Raw genomic sequence first — 17,171 nt, forward strand, 5'->3', positions numbered from 1 at the left:
CTAGATGCTAAAGGGCAGAGGAAAGTGTATGTTTGAGACAGGTGCTGCCTTTGGCCAAGATTCATACAATAGGGAATTCTCCAAACAGGAAGGTAACTCTGATGCTGGGCAGGCATCTGAACATGGCAGTGGATGGATGGTTGGTTGGTTGCATGGATGGATGCATGGATGGATGGATGGATGGATGCAAGGATGAATTTGGTTGTTCTGATGGGCCACACAGAATTCCTCCCCCCACCCTTTTTTTTTTAACATTTATTTATTATTGAGAGACAGAGACAGACAGAGCATGAGCATGGGATGGGCAGACAGAGAGAGACACAGAATCCGAAGCAGGCTCCAGGCTCTGAGCTGTCAGCACAGAGCCCAATGCGGGGCTCAAACTCCCACACCGCAAGATCATGACCTGAGCTGAAGTCGGACGTTTTACCGACTGAGCTACCCAGGCGCCCCAAGTTCCTCCCCTTTTTAATTCCCTATTCTTTCTACTGAGGCTTTAAAGCACAGCAGGACTTTCCCAGGGATTGGGCAACCATTCTATCGTTCAAAGTCTAAGTACTACTTTCACCTCTTTCTATGTATAAAGAGAGGATAAATTAAATTAAGGAGAGGATAATGTTTGTAAGAGAGAGCCAGAAATCATCCATGCCTTTGTTAATCTAACATGTAAAATAACTGTAGTTATGTGTGTGAATAAACAGGTCCTCAGGTTCTCCCCCAGATCTCCTCCACAACCTTTGATGAGTCATGTCTGACATCTTCAGACATCTGTGGCCACGAGGATAGACGTAAGCCAGTATTACATGAGGACGACCTGGGCAAGCAAGGCATTTAGTACATTCAAAGCCAAGACATATACCTTGAGACTTCAGAGTCAAAATTTTGCGAAATGACTATTTTGCTCAAGATCAATGTGTCTACGGTTCTGAGCACACACTTATATATGAGGCACCTTAACTATGTCATTGCACTTAATCCTGACAACAATGTCAATATCCCCCTTTTGTTTATAAGGAAGCTGAGAGGATGTACCTCTCTTGAGGGCACACAACTAGTAAATAACAGAGCTGGGATTCCAAGCTGCGCCTGTCCAGGTGCAAAGCCTCAGCCTTGTCCAGGACACCCAGCGGTCAGACTCACAGCCTCATTCCCTCCCACACCAACTGTACTAAAGCAAGTCCTTTCTTTGCCTCTTTGATGCATTTGACTGCAGTCAGTTAACCCACTTTTTTACATAGACTTTCTTAATGGATGTTAATGCTGCTGTTCTAGAACTAGTTTTCCCTCCCAGGATACCCAGGAACGTTTCAAAGTCACGCTGAGCAGTAGCAAATTACATTTTCCTCAACAAATTTCTCACGTGGTCATAAAATGATTGTGGATGTTGCCTGTGTATGTTGGTGTTTGTGACCTAGCTGTGAGCAGTAATTCAGGAAAACATCAAAGTTTTGTGGGTGACAAAGAATCACCTCTGATCTTCACTTCAAAGACAACCAAACAAAAACACCTTCCCAGCAACACCTTTGAGATTAATGTCAATCAGGTTTTTCCTCAACTTGTTGATACAAGTATGTGCATTATAATGAACGAAGCTTGTTAGAAAACTATAAACCTCCTCTAAAATGGCAGTAAAAATGCCCACAGGACACACACAATTTTTTTCCTGAGGTATTATAAGAGAATTTAGCAAATGGACACTTTTTTACCCCTTAGCCCTGATTCTCTAACACCTATTTTAAAAGGGTGCCAGCAAGTTTCCATCACAAAGAGGGCTGGTGCTCTTTCTAAGCCCGGAAGTCTAAACACCTGACATTCTCTGTACTGTCTGCAGAACTTTCCTTTCCTTCCTCCTCTCCAGAACCCACAACTAATTATCCCTCTTCTCCTGACTACATGCTCAGCTTCACAGCGCCTTTTGGTCTGGGTCTGGGGCCTATTTGAAATTCTCAGTTCAATCTCCAGCTCTTCTGGAACATGGCAACTTGAGAAAGGAGGCCTTGCTCCTGGCACACTTCCCAGGCTGCTTCAACGCCTCATTTTGGTGCCCCACAAGTGCCCAGTGCGACCTCAACCACATCACTGACTGTACGACATCATCTATGAGCTCTCAGAGAGGCAAGACCATGTCTGGATCATTTTTGTAGCCCAGACACATAGCCCAGTGCCCAACACACAGTGGGTGCTCAGTTAGTGGCTTCCGTCCAATTACGTGAATGAATGGAAATACAGACCACCCTTCCTGCATATGGCTGAAAAAGAGAGTCCCCAGGGGTCTAGGAAAGGAGAGCAAGCATGTTGGGGATAGGTCAGCTGGTGCAAGGATGGGCAGTTGGAGTATGTGACATGGAGAGGTCCAGGGAGTCAGAAGAAGTACACTTACTAGAAAGGAGTGCATTAGGCGCAGGCTAACGGTGACAGAGATGATAATACAGCCATTGGAGGGCCCGGGACAGAGCTTCAGGCCCCAGAGGGCTGGTGGTATTTTCTGCGTAATCAGTGTCCAGATGGACTCTATCCTTTTTAACTCTTTCCATCCAGAAGTGTGTGGCCGGGATTTCGTATTTCTTTGCTATGTGTTTATGTGAGGTCCAGGCTAATGTGGTAGAACCCTCAACTGGGGGACAGCTTCCTCAGTTCTGCACACCCATGGCCTCCATGATGAGTCTGGCCCAGTATGAGCTGGATAACACCCCCTGGGGCTTGACAAGATCATCTGTGAGTAACCGACTCTGCTATTGATTGAAGGCACTATGAAATAGCTGAAAATGGTTTCGAGACATTTTCAGTCTCAATACCCTGAACTTATTCGTTACTCAACAAATATGTGCCGAGTTTCAAATACATGTTAGCTACTGTGCTAGATCAAATGATACGGCCTCACACAGATCACAGTTGTAATGAAAGCAAGAACAGCAATGGTCAAATGTAAAAACATTACACTTTTCACACTCACTCTGTGCTTCCACAGCCACAGGAGAATGTGAGCAAGAGCAAAAGACAGAATATTTGTTATTTCCAATTTCATCTGAATTCCAGCACATATTAAAAGGGCAATTTCTACGCTGAGTTACTGAAATGAGGTGAGAGTTGATTTGGGAGAATTTTATGAAGAGAGATTATTTTCAATTTTTATGTAACATTCATCCCAGAGTCCAAATAACAACCATGGGGATCCACACAGCCAGAAGCATGAAGCAAATATATTAGAGGGATTCAGTTGCAAAAAACAAAATTCACATTAGGTCTCACAGGTCGGCCGGTCTCAGAGTCGTGGGGGGAGGCTGCCCATCGTAGCCCAGTTCCTTCTTCAGACTCATCAGTGAGAGAAGGGACTCCTTCCTCCCTGGAGAAGAGTGAGAAAGGGGGCAGAGACAGACAGGTATGTTACCCTACTGGAAACACCTCTACCTGGAACCTGGAGGCGTGGGGAATCGCGCACTTTCCAGGAACCAGCTCAGTATTTGAAGTAATCGATTTCGTTCCTTGTGACGCTGACCTGGATGCTGTCTTTCAAAACCAAGTCAATCATACGTGTGCCTGACCTAATCACCACAATAAGGGCTGCCCATGCCCACAGCATGTAGACCAGTAACAGTCGCCTAGGATGGATACAAGAAGCTTCTGACGAGCTGGAGCTGTGCAAAATCCCCAAGTGCAAGAGTGTTTTCTTCCTCTTGTACCGTCAATCCCAGGTCCACTGCGTCAGCATTGGGATCCATAGAAAGATCCCAGAGTGGTCAGCAATCACTCTAAAAAGCATATTATCACAAACTTCTCAAACTGGTAAATGCCCACGGATACCACATCCTGACACACCAACTCTTGACATTATTGTTTTCCAGCAAGTCAGCTTCATTCAACGTAGGCTTTAATAATGTATTTCAGATATTCTTACTCATCTTACTGAAAACAGAGTGCAATTTTGAAAACAAAATGAACAGACCTCCATTTACAAGGCGACTCTTTCACTTCCTTTCTACTGTTTTGATTATCACTTGAAAGATTTATCTTATTCTCCTTTTGTTTGAATTTGGAAACTGGAATGTTGAAGAGCAGCTGATAAAGCACATATTCCAGACTTTAAAGTTTTAGCTTAATATTAACTCATCAGGGGGGAGAAAAAAGTATGAAACTAACCGATCTCCATTTGTCATGAAAATATGGCAATAAAAATGCACCTGCAGTTTACAAAACAGGTCAAGGTCATTTGTGGCGCTTATTAATCCTGCCACTCCTGTGAAAAAGGCTAAAAGCACTGCCTACATTTATTTTGCAAATGGAAAAAAAGTAACAGGTTTCGTCTTGCTCTGGGTATAATAGCAAAGCCCGTGGTAGAGCCAAAAATAGAACCTGAAAGCATTCATGTTCCTTTTTTGATATAGAACAGGACTCAACCCAAGCAGTCTCATTAAAATTGTGCTACAGAAGAAGGAGGCTGCCTCTTCATTCAATTTTCCTTAATAGAATTAAATAGTTCATCATGGCTGTACTTTCAACTGGGTACCTAATGCTAATTAGTTTAACTGACCAACCAAAACTCATTTATACAGTAAGTTCATAGGCTCCATTGGATGCTAAACAAAATAGGTAGCATGTAATCATTTTAAAGAATTCTTTTAAGAAAAAGCAGTATTTAAAATCCAATATAATCAAACACGATAGGACCGCAGCACGATTGCTTAGGGTCAGCTGGTCAACATGCAACCTCTAACATAGCTGCCTTACTACAACTCTGGATTTTAAAAGAGTTCTAAATTAAATCCCGCAATCACTTTTAAGAAAAAGCACCTTCCAAGTTTCAGAAGTTGAGAATTCCATGCTGCCATCCTGTGTCCACCATCTGGCCACTGCAGCTATGATTTTCGTTTCCTCCCCTACGTTTGTGCGTTAATGTACGAGTGTTGCAGTGGAACTTAAGTCAGTGTTGCTAGTGTTTCGCATGTGCTTAGAAACCCTAACGTGTCCAGCAGCCATCTATACTACTACACTGGGAATAGAGTAGTTCTCACAAAATATTAGCACGATGCGGATCCTCAGGAACAAAATGAGGAATTTCATCACGCCTGCTGCACCCAGTGGGCAGGTAAAAGGATTAAATGAGATCATCTACGTGGCTCAATACACATACAGAGCAGGTAGTAAAGGGCGCCAAGAAGGTTAGCTCTTAATATCTTTAACACGCTGGCCTGACACACGCCAGCCTTGCCAACAGCAATGTTTTATTGACATACATCTATACAACACATTATCAATAAGCATCATTTACGGACTTCAGGCTCTGGCATGTTCTGGCAGCCACCAGCATCTCCGGCCACATCCCCCACTGCAGCCCAGTTTATATCATGCCTCGTCCTGTATTTCTCTCCACACACCACCCTCCCGCCCCCCGCCCTTGGCGTTTTGTGCAGAAGTCACAGCAGCCTTCCTGCAATTCCATGAAAGCACTGAGCTCTTTCCTAGAACACACACTCTGCACATGCATTCCCCTCTGTGTGGAACTATAGACGAGGGTCCTCTCCTTTGCCCCATAAACTTGTCTTCAGTTTTCTGCTTAATCAAAAGCTGAGTCTTTGATTACTATTGTAACTCTTGTTAAGTGCTAATTTTACATTTTTGATGTGATTCTTGTATTAATGTCTATTTTACCCACTAGACCCTTCCACCAGGGCGAGGTTCACATTTTGGGGTTTTTTTCCCCCTCACTATCTGTATACCTCCAGGTCTAGCGCAGCGTTTGGCCTATGTTAGGTTCTCAACTCATATGGGTTCTATAAATAAATAAGCAAACACATCCCAATAGGAGGCTACGGGCTCCCAAGGACTGAGCATGTCTCTTTCCACTTTATTTCATAATCGCTGTTCCCCTTACCCCTGGCCTTAACTCTATTATGAAAATATGCATGTTTTACGAGGTTAAAATAACTTGGGAAAAATAAAATGTAAATTTAAGTTTACAAAGAGAGGGAAGAAAAGAGATAACAATGAGATAAACACAGAAATGTCTGGTTGGTCAACATTAGCAAGGGGCAGTTTGGATAGCAGTTAAACCACTGCTGCAGGCTCACTCAGGGACTGGGAGGAAGGACTGGGAAGCTGAAGGGTTTGAAAAGCCCTATTCCCATCCCCCACTACATTCTTCTTCTTAATAATAAAATAATTACGTTTTTCTCCTTAGCATTTGTCACCCTAAGATATATTGGGTATTTTTGTCTTGATTTTTCTTCTCCACTGTAACATCTAAGGCTTTTGTTTCATCCATTTAAGGATTAGAAACGTGCATGGCACACAGCAGGCACTCAAATGTGATAAAAATGTGGCACAGTAAAGAACAGCTCAGGATTTTAGGAGGCTGTATGACCCAGAGCTGTGGCCCAGGGGCTGAGCTGGGGAGAGGTAAGGGCCAAAGCCTCTCCAGGACAGTCCCCGAGGAAGGAACGTTGGCCTGAGAGAATCACATCCACGAGGGTCTTGAGGGACGCCATTCTCCCGCCCCGGTTCTCAAGCTCCAAAAAGGAACTAGACTAGTCTCCCAGTCTAAGCCAGAGAGGAAAGTCCCACGCGCTGAGACCTTGGGCGCCAATGACCGGGCCCGCCCCTTTCCGCCCCCGCCCTCTCGAGGATTGGCTGCTCTCCCTGCCACCCCGCCCCAGGCCTCCCTAGGATTGGCTGCTCTCCCCCACCGCCTCGTCCTTTCCCCGCCCCCTTCCCGGGGATTGGCTGCCTACTTTCTAGCCCCGGCCTCTGGCTGGGTCTCTGGTGTTCGCGGGCTTTTGTGTCTCGCGGAGTGCGGCGGTGAGTGGGGCTCGATTCTCAGGTCCCTTGCGGCGGGGAGAACGCCCGGCCTCCGGGCCCGGGTGGGGCTGCGCTCGCCCCGCATTCCTTCGAGCTTTGCCCGCCCGGAGCTCCGCTGCTCCCGGCGGCCAGAACGGAGGGGTAGAGCAGCCCTCGGCGGCCCGGGGGGCGGGCCGTCCAGCCCGTCCCGGGGCCACGCGAGGCATAGCCGCCGGGAGGCTTCCCCGCGGGCAGGCCCGGGCGCCCTAACCATCTTGAGCTTTGCTCCCCCAGGGCGCGGTCGCAGTGGCGGCTGCTTTGCGGCGGGTTCGGGGCCCGGCCCGCCTGCGAATGCGGGAGCCCGACCCGGGGCCTGCGGAGTCGGTCTCCGACGTGTGCGGGGCTGCAGCGGCCTGACTTACAGGCTCAGGTATGTCCCCGTCCTGGAGGGAAAAGCGAGGCGCTCGGCCCGGAGCACGTGGCCAATGGCGACCGGGGGTTCCCACGTGCTTGGTTCCAAGGCCCCCCAATTGGCTGCCCCTTCGGATAGAGGGCATGTAAGTTCCCGGCTCCCCCACCCCCCGCAGGACAACTGCTTCCGGTGGGTTTTCCGACTTGGCCCTGGAAACCGCTGAGGTTCAGGGGGTGTTGTCGGGAGAGGAGAGCAGGGGTCGCGGAGAAGCCTGTAAAACCCCAGACCGCCCTTTCTGTGCCCTTTTAAGGTTGACGCAGTGCCTTAAGAGGCTAACACAGAAGGGTAAAGTAAGTCTCCATAAAACCCAGGGATGAGACTGTAAAACTCCTCTCTGGATCCTGTCTGGAGTCACAGCGGAACCAGAGGAAATTTTTCTTTCGGTTCAAGCACCCTTGTGATATTTTAACACATCTCAGAGCACAAATGGTGGATTCAAACTTAACATTGATGGTACTTTCAGTTCAAGTGTTGGTATTTATCACTGAAGAAGGAACAACCTATGAGAGTGAGACTGTAAATTGAGAACATCTGAAGACACTGGCTCACAAAGGTCATAAAGCTTCTGGAGCCACACCTCACTGGGTAGAAACAACAGGTCCAGAATACTTGAAATTGACCCGTTTTTGGTCACCCCATGTAGAAAATGAATTTAAAATTTTGTATGTCTTGTCTATTGTTCGATGTGAGCACCGTTACATTTTTCTAGACTTAGTTTGCTATACCCTAAGATTATGAAAATACTTACTAACCAGCATTTTCTGGCTTCTGTAATCTTGCTTGCTTAACACATTCCTCCCCTTCCCCCTTCCCCTTTTTTTCTCCCGCCACAAGTAACGGACAAAGCCTTCCCGCCAAAGGACAGACAAAGGACGCCCAATCAGAGAACAACAAATGTCCTTACTTTAAAATCAACTAATCAGGCCCCCCATAATCTGAAACCTCCCCTATGCTATTTGTCTCTGTCTATAAAAACGCTGTACCAACCCTGATCGGGGCCTCTTAGCGTCACTGGCAACGAGTGCGCGGAGGTCCAGGTTCGAACCTGCAATAAACGACCCTTGCCGCTTGGCTTTGACTTACGACTCTGGTGGTCTCTTGTGGGGGGTTTCACGACCTCGGGCGTTAACACCCAGGGCTGCTTCCATTCCTTGTTTGGGTGAGCATTATGGGCCCTTGAGCGAACAGTACTTAGACAGTTATGTAGAGAGAACTATTGGAGCATATCATCAACAGGTGAAAAACACATGATCTTCACTTACTAAATAGCCTTGCCATACCTTTCTACCAGGGGTTGGAGCATCCATCAAAGTTTTTAGAAGAAAACATGCATTATGACCTCACTGGGAAGAGGCCTTAGAAGGACTGCTAACACTGCCCTCGAAATAAAAATCTTCCTGGATTCACATGAGACACACCAAGCTAGATCCAGATCAACACCTACATGATAGTGAGAAGGCCATCCATACGAGTGACCTCAAGTTGAGGATTCCCAGGTTCCAGAAGCAGATGACACCATGAAGTAGGCAGCTTTGTCCAAGATCTTGGATCAAGAACGTTGTCTTCATTTATCTTCCCTTGAAGCCTCTCTCCCGGACTTGGGAAGTTCTCTGACCTAGAAATTAAAAACAAAAACAAACCTCTTTTATTTATAGAAAGATTGGGTGGAGCTTGCTTGTCTTAATCTTGTCTCCCTCTGTCCCTCCACTATGGGCTCCCTTTCAAACTGTGTCTTGCTTCAGCTAACCGTTATTGCTTTTTCAACAATTCTAGCACAATCCCAGTACCCACTCCCACCCCTCTTCCAAACCCTGGCCGCCTTAGCGAATTTATCTGACTGCTGGTTATGTCAACACCTAGATAACACACAAGAACCTGAATTAGTTTTTGTTCCTGCCCATGTAAGCACCTGGTGGACCCATTCTGGACAGTGGATGCATAAAAGGGAATGGTATCCACAAACAAGAGGACGCAATCACTCTACTTCCTCCTATGGTAGAGTACTTTGGCATTGGGAAACTTCTGCGGAAGCTCAAGGTCTGTCATTAACTCAGGTGAGACTTTTGGAGGGAAATTTTTGTTTGCATTGAAAACAAAAATGGCACTGGACCCTTCCTAGGTGACGTACCAAAACAATACTGTAATCAAACAGTATGGTTTGATTCCACAGATGGCACCTTCAGACCTTCTATAGATGTTGCAAATGAGTCCAAGACTGATTATTATGATGCAAATGTTTGCCTAGTCACTGGACAATATTCCTGGTTTGCAGGCCACACGACTGGGACCTGGAACAGCTCACCTTTTCCCCTAGTCGGTCTGCCCAATACCCAAGACTACATATGGGTGGACCAAAATTCTGGAATGACCTGGTTAGGTAATGACACCTATCTCTATAGCTGCCAGAATCAAACCAAAGGTCTTCTATACCAGATATTTCGCAACTTGTTTTGTTCTTATAGGCTGACAGAGGTACGTGGTAAATGGAGATGTGCAGATGCCAACATAACTAATGACAAAGGTCATGGTGGACACCCGATGCCAGCCTGGTGGGTCACACGTTCCACTCTGACCTTGTCCGTGAACAACTCTGGTCTTTTTATCTTATGTGGTAATAAAGTATATAAGGAGTTCCCACCTAACTGGTCAGGGCGATGTGGACTCGGCTACCTGGCACCTTCCATCAGCCAGTATCCCGCTTTCAATGGTAGCCAAATTACAGATGTGGGCTCCTTAATACATAAAGTAGCACCACACAGACGTACACAACGAGACGTCATAGACCCTCCACCCGTTTATCACAACCCCAATTCGTTAAGGGCCCTTTTTTCAAGATTGGGAACTTCTGATCTGGAATAAGCAATTCTGAACATTTCCAAAGCCACCGAACAAGGATTGGCTGCCACGGTGCAGACCTCGGAGGCGCGCCAGTCAAGAGTTAGCAGCTTACTCTCTGCACTCCAAAATCACCATCTGGATCTATCGGCTGCTCAACAAGGAAGAACGTGTACGATCGTTGGCAACCAGTGCTGCCTCTATGTAAACAAGTCAAAAGAAGTGAGGTTTCTTTTGAACAGTGTGAAGGAACAGATCGACAGTCGACGTCGAATGAGGGAATTAGCCTTTAATTGGACTGACCTCGTCTCAGGAGTGAGAGACTGGTTCAGTGGACATTGGGGCCACATGTTTGGATTTGTTCTGCTCGGCTTCATCATTGTTCTCATCTGTGTTGCCGTTCGCAGATCTCTCACCTCCCGAGTTCCTGCCCAAGTGTCCTCTTCACAGCACTACACAGGGCTCCTTGCCTGTGGAACTTCATGTGAGGTTTCAAACAAGGAAACCAGGGGACCAGCCCCACCCGAAGGGCATCAAGACTCCTTTGCACTGACAGCATCTGAACAAACAGCAGCTGCAGAAGGAGGCCTACTTCAGACTTCTCTTTGATGAGTAAAGCAGGCCTTTCTGAGAATTCAGCTGTCCTAACCCTCTCTCCAGGGAGCCTTTTGTAAGGGAGGAGCCTGACTTGGTATCTGGGCATCCGAAGAATTGTGTAAATAAGTCCTAACTGCACCTTCCATACTTTCCACTGAAGCCTTAATACCCACTCCCCATCCCATTAAGCTGGTATATAAAACCTTATCCCTGGCTGTTCAGTGGCGGCCCTTTACATGCTTCCACATACATATATGATAAATGTTGCTCCTATCAATCTGTTAATTCGTAGGCCCTCAACCATTTGAACCTGTGTGTTTAATAACTGAAGACTTTCCCTTCAGGAGGAGGCTGTAAACCCTTTAATAGCTGGGAGGATTTGATGTGCTCTCCTGGTTGCCCGTGTACGTTTAATCTCCAGTCTAAAGGGGAGGTTTGTCTGGGGTGAATGGTAGCCGTCTGATTTCCCATGGGCAGAGGCAGGGGATAGGATTGTAGAGACGGGGCAGCATTTACTGTATTGAACGCGTCATCTGCCCAGTCCTGTGGTGAGGTCCTTACATTTTTCTATAGAATCCTCTCCAGTTTGTAGGTGAATAAACTCCAAGGGTAGATGACATGTTAAAGATTACATTATTCCTAAAAACAAGAGCAAGGTGCACAACAGGGTATCTGGTGCACAACAGGGTATCTGGTGCACTGCCGTTCATAAAGCAGAGGAAATAAAGTATACATGCGTATATATGTAGATTTACTCAGTTTTGCAAATAGACCACTCAGAAAGGATAAGTCAGAAGCTAGTGAAGGTGATTACATATAAGAGGCATGGGCAGTGAGAGTCTCACCCCCTTTTTTAAAAGTTGCATATAAACAAACTGATGAACATTTTAGCAAATTGACAACTTTTTCATAGAAAATAATTCTTACGAGTTATGCAACATAAACCCAGTAATTCTGGGTACATCTTAGAAGTGGGTTTATTGTTCATAGTAGTGTTGTCAAAAGATTGAAGAAACAGCCTAGTCCAGTGAGACAGAGCGTAATAACGGTTCCTTCCCTGTGTGTGTTAAGCAAAATGTGGCTGAACTCTTGGCATTGAAACTAGAGAAGCCACTGGAAGATAAGCATGCAGGGCTCAGCATCCGGTGTGGTATGTGGTTCATAAGGCAGATGACGGATGCAGGGTGCTGTGTTAGAGTGGCACAAGTGTTAAGCCGTCCAGGGAAAATATGGGGAAAAGAAATCTAGATTCATAGTAACCTCAATTTTCTTCTGTAAAATGGAATTAAACAGTAAGGGTGGGTAGGGCCAGTACTGCTTACTTAGCTTTTTTGGCCATAAAAATGAGTCTGTTACTAATTTCATAATAGAAGGTTGATAGCCACTGGCCCTTGGATTCAGTGTTCATAGTCAGTGTTAAAGAGGTTTAAGACAAAACTAGATTATTTGTTTGCTTGTGCGCCTGCTGTCTGCTCTCTGCCAGAATGTAAGCTTCACAAAGACAGGTGTATTTGTGGAATCACAGTGAAGAGGGTTGTGGTGAGATGAAAGAATGCGTGCAAAGCCCTCACAGTTGACCATGGGCATTGCTTAACTAAATGTAAGATTGAGTTCACCTGTAGCCAATATGCGTCTCTGGCAGATTTGAACTTTTGCATTGACTTTTGTCAGGTGTAAATTTGAAAACTTTTGAATAAAGTTGATTATAAAAGTTGGAGTTCTTGTTCTGGCTTGCTTTGTTCCCTTCAAGTAGTCAGGTACATCCGAAACCTCATACGTACTTACAAATGTATTTATTAAACGCGTATTCCACAATGCCAATGACTAAGTGAAAGGAGAGTGCGGTCATTGGCATGATAGAAAATGTCTGTTGGAAAGATAGTCTTATCAAATAACATGAATGGTTCTGAAATATGTTAAGCCCCACATTATTGGGTTAGAAGATAGGCTTTCCTGCTTCCATATTTAAAGTTTGTAGGGGATGGACAGTCCTAGAAAATAGTTTCAAGTTTACTAATGATGGACCCAAAGACATTTTTGATATGTGAAACTTACAGGGAAAATATCCATTATTCAGCCGAACACAATACATTGGTTGGGAAAAGAGTTCATTATTTATTAGCCAACTCAAAAGGCTCACCAGATGTTTTAGCAATTCACTGAATTATTTATCAACATTTACTGAGACTCAAAGATGCCACAAATCAAGAGCCATTGTAATCAATTCTTTTAGTATTAACACTAATCCTCCAAGTGATTGTTACTGTGGTGAATGATTTCAATGTCTTAAATCTACAAATAGGACTAAGGTGGCTCTCCAAAAGACCTTGTTCTTAAGTGTTTTGTTTGTAAAATGATACCATTTTAGAAGTTTTGGTAGCCTGAATTGAAAACATCAAAATCGAAGTATTGTGCAAATGCCCTGTTTCTTTTTAAAGTTGAACTGTCAAAATTGTAGCGTTAACAGTAGATCATGCCACTGCAATTATCATTGTGGCCTTTACGTGGTGGTTTTCTACTTCTCTGTTTATTAATTGAAATTCTACTGCCAGTAAGATTTGTTTCAGTCATTTTTATCAGTATGGACTCTTGGATATATACATTGTTCTTTGGTTGTAATGCAGGACTGTCTTTTTTACTATTGCTCAAATTGTCCCAGCTATGTCCTCTGAGAGCTCTTTCAAGTTGGCTCCCACATCCTTTTGACATACTCCCGTCCTTTGTTTTGTTTTGTGTTTCACACTTCCTTCCTGGAGCATCAAGATGCTCCAGCCTCACCTTATGATTTTCCTGCCCAGCCTCAGGACCCATCATATTCCAAGGAACCATGGTTCCTTTTCCTGATAATGTTATTGAGAAACCCAAAAGCAGGGTACAAGGTATGCTCATTGCCACTGCTATTAGGGTGCCCACCCTTGATGGACAAAGCTAGAAAATCTGTGTCCATGAATCCATGTATATGCGTTGGTACCTATATTTCTGTGTCTAGACATAGTAAAATAAATTAGTTCATACTGATTTCTTCAACTCCTCTGTGATGTGGAGAACAAAGGCAAAAGAAATACAGAAAAAATTAAACTTCCTTATAACTTGCAGCCCATTGACAAGTACTTGGGACAGGCAGAGCGACCTTCCTCAAGGAGCTAAGCTGCCTCGATGTTAATACTTTGCTAGAGGAAAAAGGCAACCTTAGCTTGACATTAGCCCAACCTCCAGGATCATGTAAAAAAAAAATCCCATTAGAAACTTCCTTTAACTCTACCCACCCCACCAAGATATATGTTAGCAATCATCCTCCATGTACATGTATATGTATATGGCCCACTGATACACATCTGAAGGGTCTCATGACTAAGGTTTTGCTACAGTAATAAATTACCTTTTCCCAACAACACCCAGCCCCTCAAGGTCCTGGAAACGTTGCTTCCAAATTCCTTAGAGACTTATGCGATCCCTAACCCCCTCCTGACTTAAAAGTGTGTAATCAGCCACTCCTCACATACCCAATGCAGCTCTTTCTGCCCACAGGTCCTGTCCCCTTTAGGAAGACCAACTTTTTGCACCAAAGATGTCTCAAGAATTCTTTCTTGACCACTCACTCCTGAACCCCAGCTTTTCACGTCAGTCTATTTTTTTTTCCGGAAACAATGAACTATTTTATCATATATGAACAGGTATACACACACACATACATATATATATCATAAATGAATAGGTATATAGATAACCTCTTTAAAAGTTGATCCATCATTGGGATCTAGATAATCTAAGTACAAAATGAAAGTGATCAAGAAAACCACTTAAATTACTTAAAGGAAATGAAGTCAGTTCCTCACTCATTTCTGTGTTACACAGATGGAAGACTGGGGAACAAATACTTTTTATTGTGATGATTACATTGTGACTTTATAGAAGATAGAGTATTTAAATGTAGCAGTCTTAACCAGTACTCCTGCAAAGGAATATTTCAGGAGGAACAGTTGCATTATTACCTTGCAACAATTTTGTAGAATGTAACTTTCAAACCAAGAGATCTGCAAAAATCAAAGATTAAGAGGATGTCCATTGAGCATTAAAAAAAATTATAGCACAAAGTAGTAACAACTGTGGGAAAACATGTATAATAAAAATAATTGTTGGGGCGCCTGGGTGGCTCAGTCAGTTGGGCGGCCGACCACAGCTCAGGTCATGATCTTGCAGTCTGTGAGTTTGAGCCCCGCGCCAGGCTCTGTCCTGAGTGCTCAGAGCCTGGAGCCTGCTCCCGATTCTGTGTCTCCCTCTCTCTCTGCCCCTTCCCTGCTTGCTCTCTGTCTCTCTCTCCCTCAAAAATAATAAACAATGAAAAAATAAAAAAAAAAATTGTTAAGGAAAATGTGGATTTTCTCAATTTTCCAAAATTTCCAAATTTTTCCAAATATTATTATATTTTCAAAATAATCTATTTTTGAAGGAGATCCTTGTGGTGACATAATTCCGTGTCTTGCTTGTGACGGTGGTTACATGAATCTACACATGACAAAACACATAAAACCATGGAACACTGTCATGCATATACCAATGTTAATTTTCTTTTTTCTAAATTTTTTTTAATATTTATTTTTAAGAGAGTGAGCATGTGAGCACAAGTGGGGGAGAGGCAGAGAGAAAGGGAGACACAGAACCTGAGGCAGGCTCCAGGCTCTGAGCTGTCAGCACAGAGTCTGACTTGGGGCTCCAACACACAAGCTGTGAGATCATGACCTGAGCCGAAGTCAGACACTCAACAGACCGAGCCACCCAGGCACCCCCCAATGTTAATTTCCTGGTTTTGATATTATAGTTTTGCTACTGGGGGAATGTGGGTGAATATTTTTGCAACTTTCTGTGAATCTATAATTCAGAGTAAAAAGGTGGGCTTTTTTTTTTTTCAGAGTAAACTTTTGAACGAGAATTTTAAAACGATCCTTTTGTCCTTTCGTAATCCTGTATGTTTTCTTCATCAAGTTCAGCAATTTCCTGATTATCTGCTTATTTACTCATCCATTCATTCAACAAACGGTAGTTGAGTATGTGCTAGCCATTGTTTTAGGTCCAGAACACACGGCAGTGAACAAAACAGAATTAAGGCTCACATTCGATCAAGAGAAGAAAAACAAACAAACAAATCACACTTCAAAAAAGTAAAAATAAAAACAGAGTGATGTGATTATGAGTAGTTGGCAGGCTACCTTATACCCAGCAGAGCAATTAAGTGAAATCTGCGACAAGCTAGTCTTTCAGTTATATCAGGATCTTTGCATACCTTTGCTGGGGATTCAGTTTCCTTACTATAAGATGGGAATGATAATAAAAATAAAATCCAGCTTCTCGCCGAATGCCGCCAGCACAGCATTTCATGGAGATTGGCCAGGGTGGCCTACGTCTCCCTTGGGCCTCACGCTGGGAAGCTGTTCATGATCGTAGATGGTATTGACCAGAACAGGGCTTTGGCTGATGGACCTTTGTGTCAGGTGAGGAGACAGGCTGTGCCTTTCAAGTGCATGCCGCTCACTGACTCTGTCGTCAAGCTCCCTCACAGTGCCTGCCAGAAGTATGTCTGACAAGCCTGGCAGAAGGCAGATATCAAACGGGCAGCCACGAGATGGGCCAAGAAAATTGAAACCAGAGAAAGGAAAGCCAAGATGACAGATTCTGAGTCATGAAGGCAAAGAAAATGAGGAACAGAATAACCAAGCTTGAAGTTAGGAAGCTACAAAAAGCAACTCTCCTGAAAGCTTCTCCCCAAAAAAGCAGTTGCTGCTAAGGGTACGGCTTCAGCAGCTGCTGCAAGGGTGCCAGCAAAAAAGATGGCTGCTGTGGGCAAGAAGGTTCCAGCCTAGAATGTTCCTGTCCTGAACGCTGCAGGCCAGAAGGCAGTGCCTCCAAAGGCTCTGAAGGGTCAGAAAGCACCTGTTCCGAAGGCATCTGGCAAGAAAGCATAAAAGCATAAATAAGTAATAATAAACGCTCTTTTTGACAAATAATAAACTATCTCACTGGGTTTTTGTGAGATAGTATGAGCTTTGCACACAAAGTGTCAGAAAATGCCTGACATATAGAAGAATAATTTATAAATGTTAGTTTCATTATTACTTTAAGCTGGGGTCTCAGATAAGGTTTTGTGGAGGAAGAAAAATTTAAGCTGAGGCCCAAAGGACAAAAAGGATCCAGCCTTATGGAGATGGGGGCCAGGAAGAGTATTCCAGGCAGAGGAAACAGCTGGTATAAAGATTCAAGTGGGACAGTTCAGCCACTGAAACTAGGTAGGAGAAGGTAGAGTGGTCATGTGCTGTGTCAGCCTGACTAGGGGTTGTGACTTTCATTTAAGTGCTTCAGAAAAACAATGATCCTTTAAAAAGGATCGCGCAGGGGGCACCTGGGTGGCCTAGTCAGTCGAGCACCCAACCTCAGCTCAGGTCATGATCTCAGGGTTTGGGAGTTCGAGCCCCGCGTCAGGCTCTCTGCTGTCGGCGTAGAG

The 17,171-nt window shown here is 44.5% G+C and overlaps 1 long non-coding RNA gene, 1 other non-coding gene and 1 pseudogene across 2 annotated transcripts; all 3 read left to right on the plus strand.

The window, feature by feature from the left end:
- The first annotated feature begins 6,707 nt into the window (after positions 1 to 6,707).
- LOC125164504 (uncharacterized) lies at positions 6,708 to 8,314 on the plus strand. Its single transcript, XR_007151796.1, has 2 exons — positions 6,708 to 6,792; positions 7,066 to 8,314. It is a non-coding gene; the product is annotated as an uncharacterized LOC125164504 (long non-coding RNA).
- Positions 7,481 to 7,602, plus strand: LOC125165091 (small nucleolar RNA SNORA26). The gene has a single exon (XR_007151977.1). It is a non-coding gene; the product is annotated as a small nucleolar RNA SNORA26 (small nucleolar RNA).
- Positions 8,315 to 9,235: 921 nt separating the features above from the next.
- LOC125164894 (60S ribosomal protein L14-like) lies at positions 9,236 to 16,635 on the plus strand (annotated as a pseudogene).
- The last annotated feature ends 536 nt before the right edge of the window (positions 16,636 to 17,171 follow it).

Source organism: Prionailurus viverrinus, chromosome B1 (assembly GCF_022837055.1).
Source record: "Prionailurus viverrinus isolate Anna chromosome B1, UM_Priviv_1.0, whole genome shotgun sequence".
In the NCBI taxonomy this organism is placed as follows: domain Eukaryota; kingdom Metazoa; phylum Chordata; class Mammalia; order Carnivora; family Felidae; genus Prionailurus; species Prionailurus viverrinus.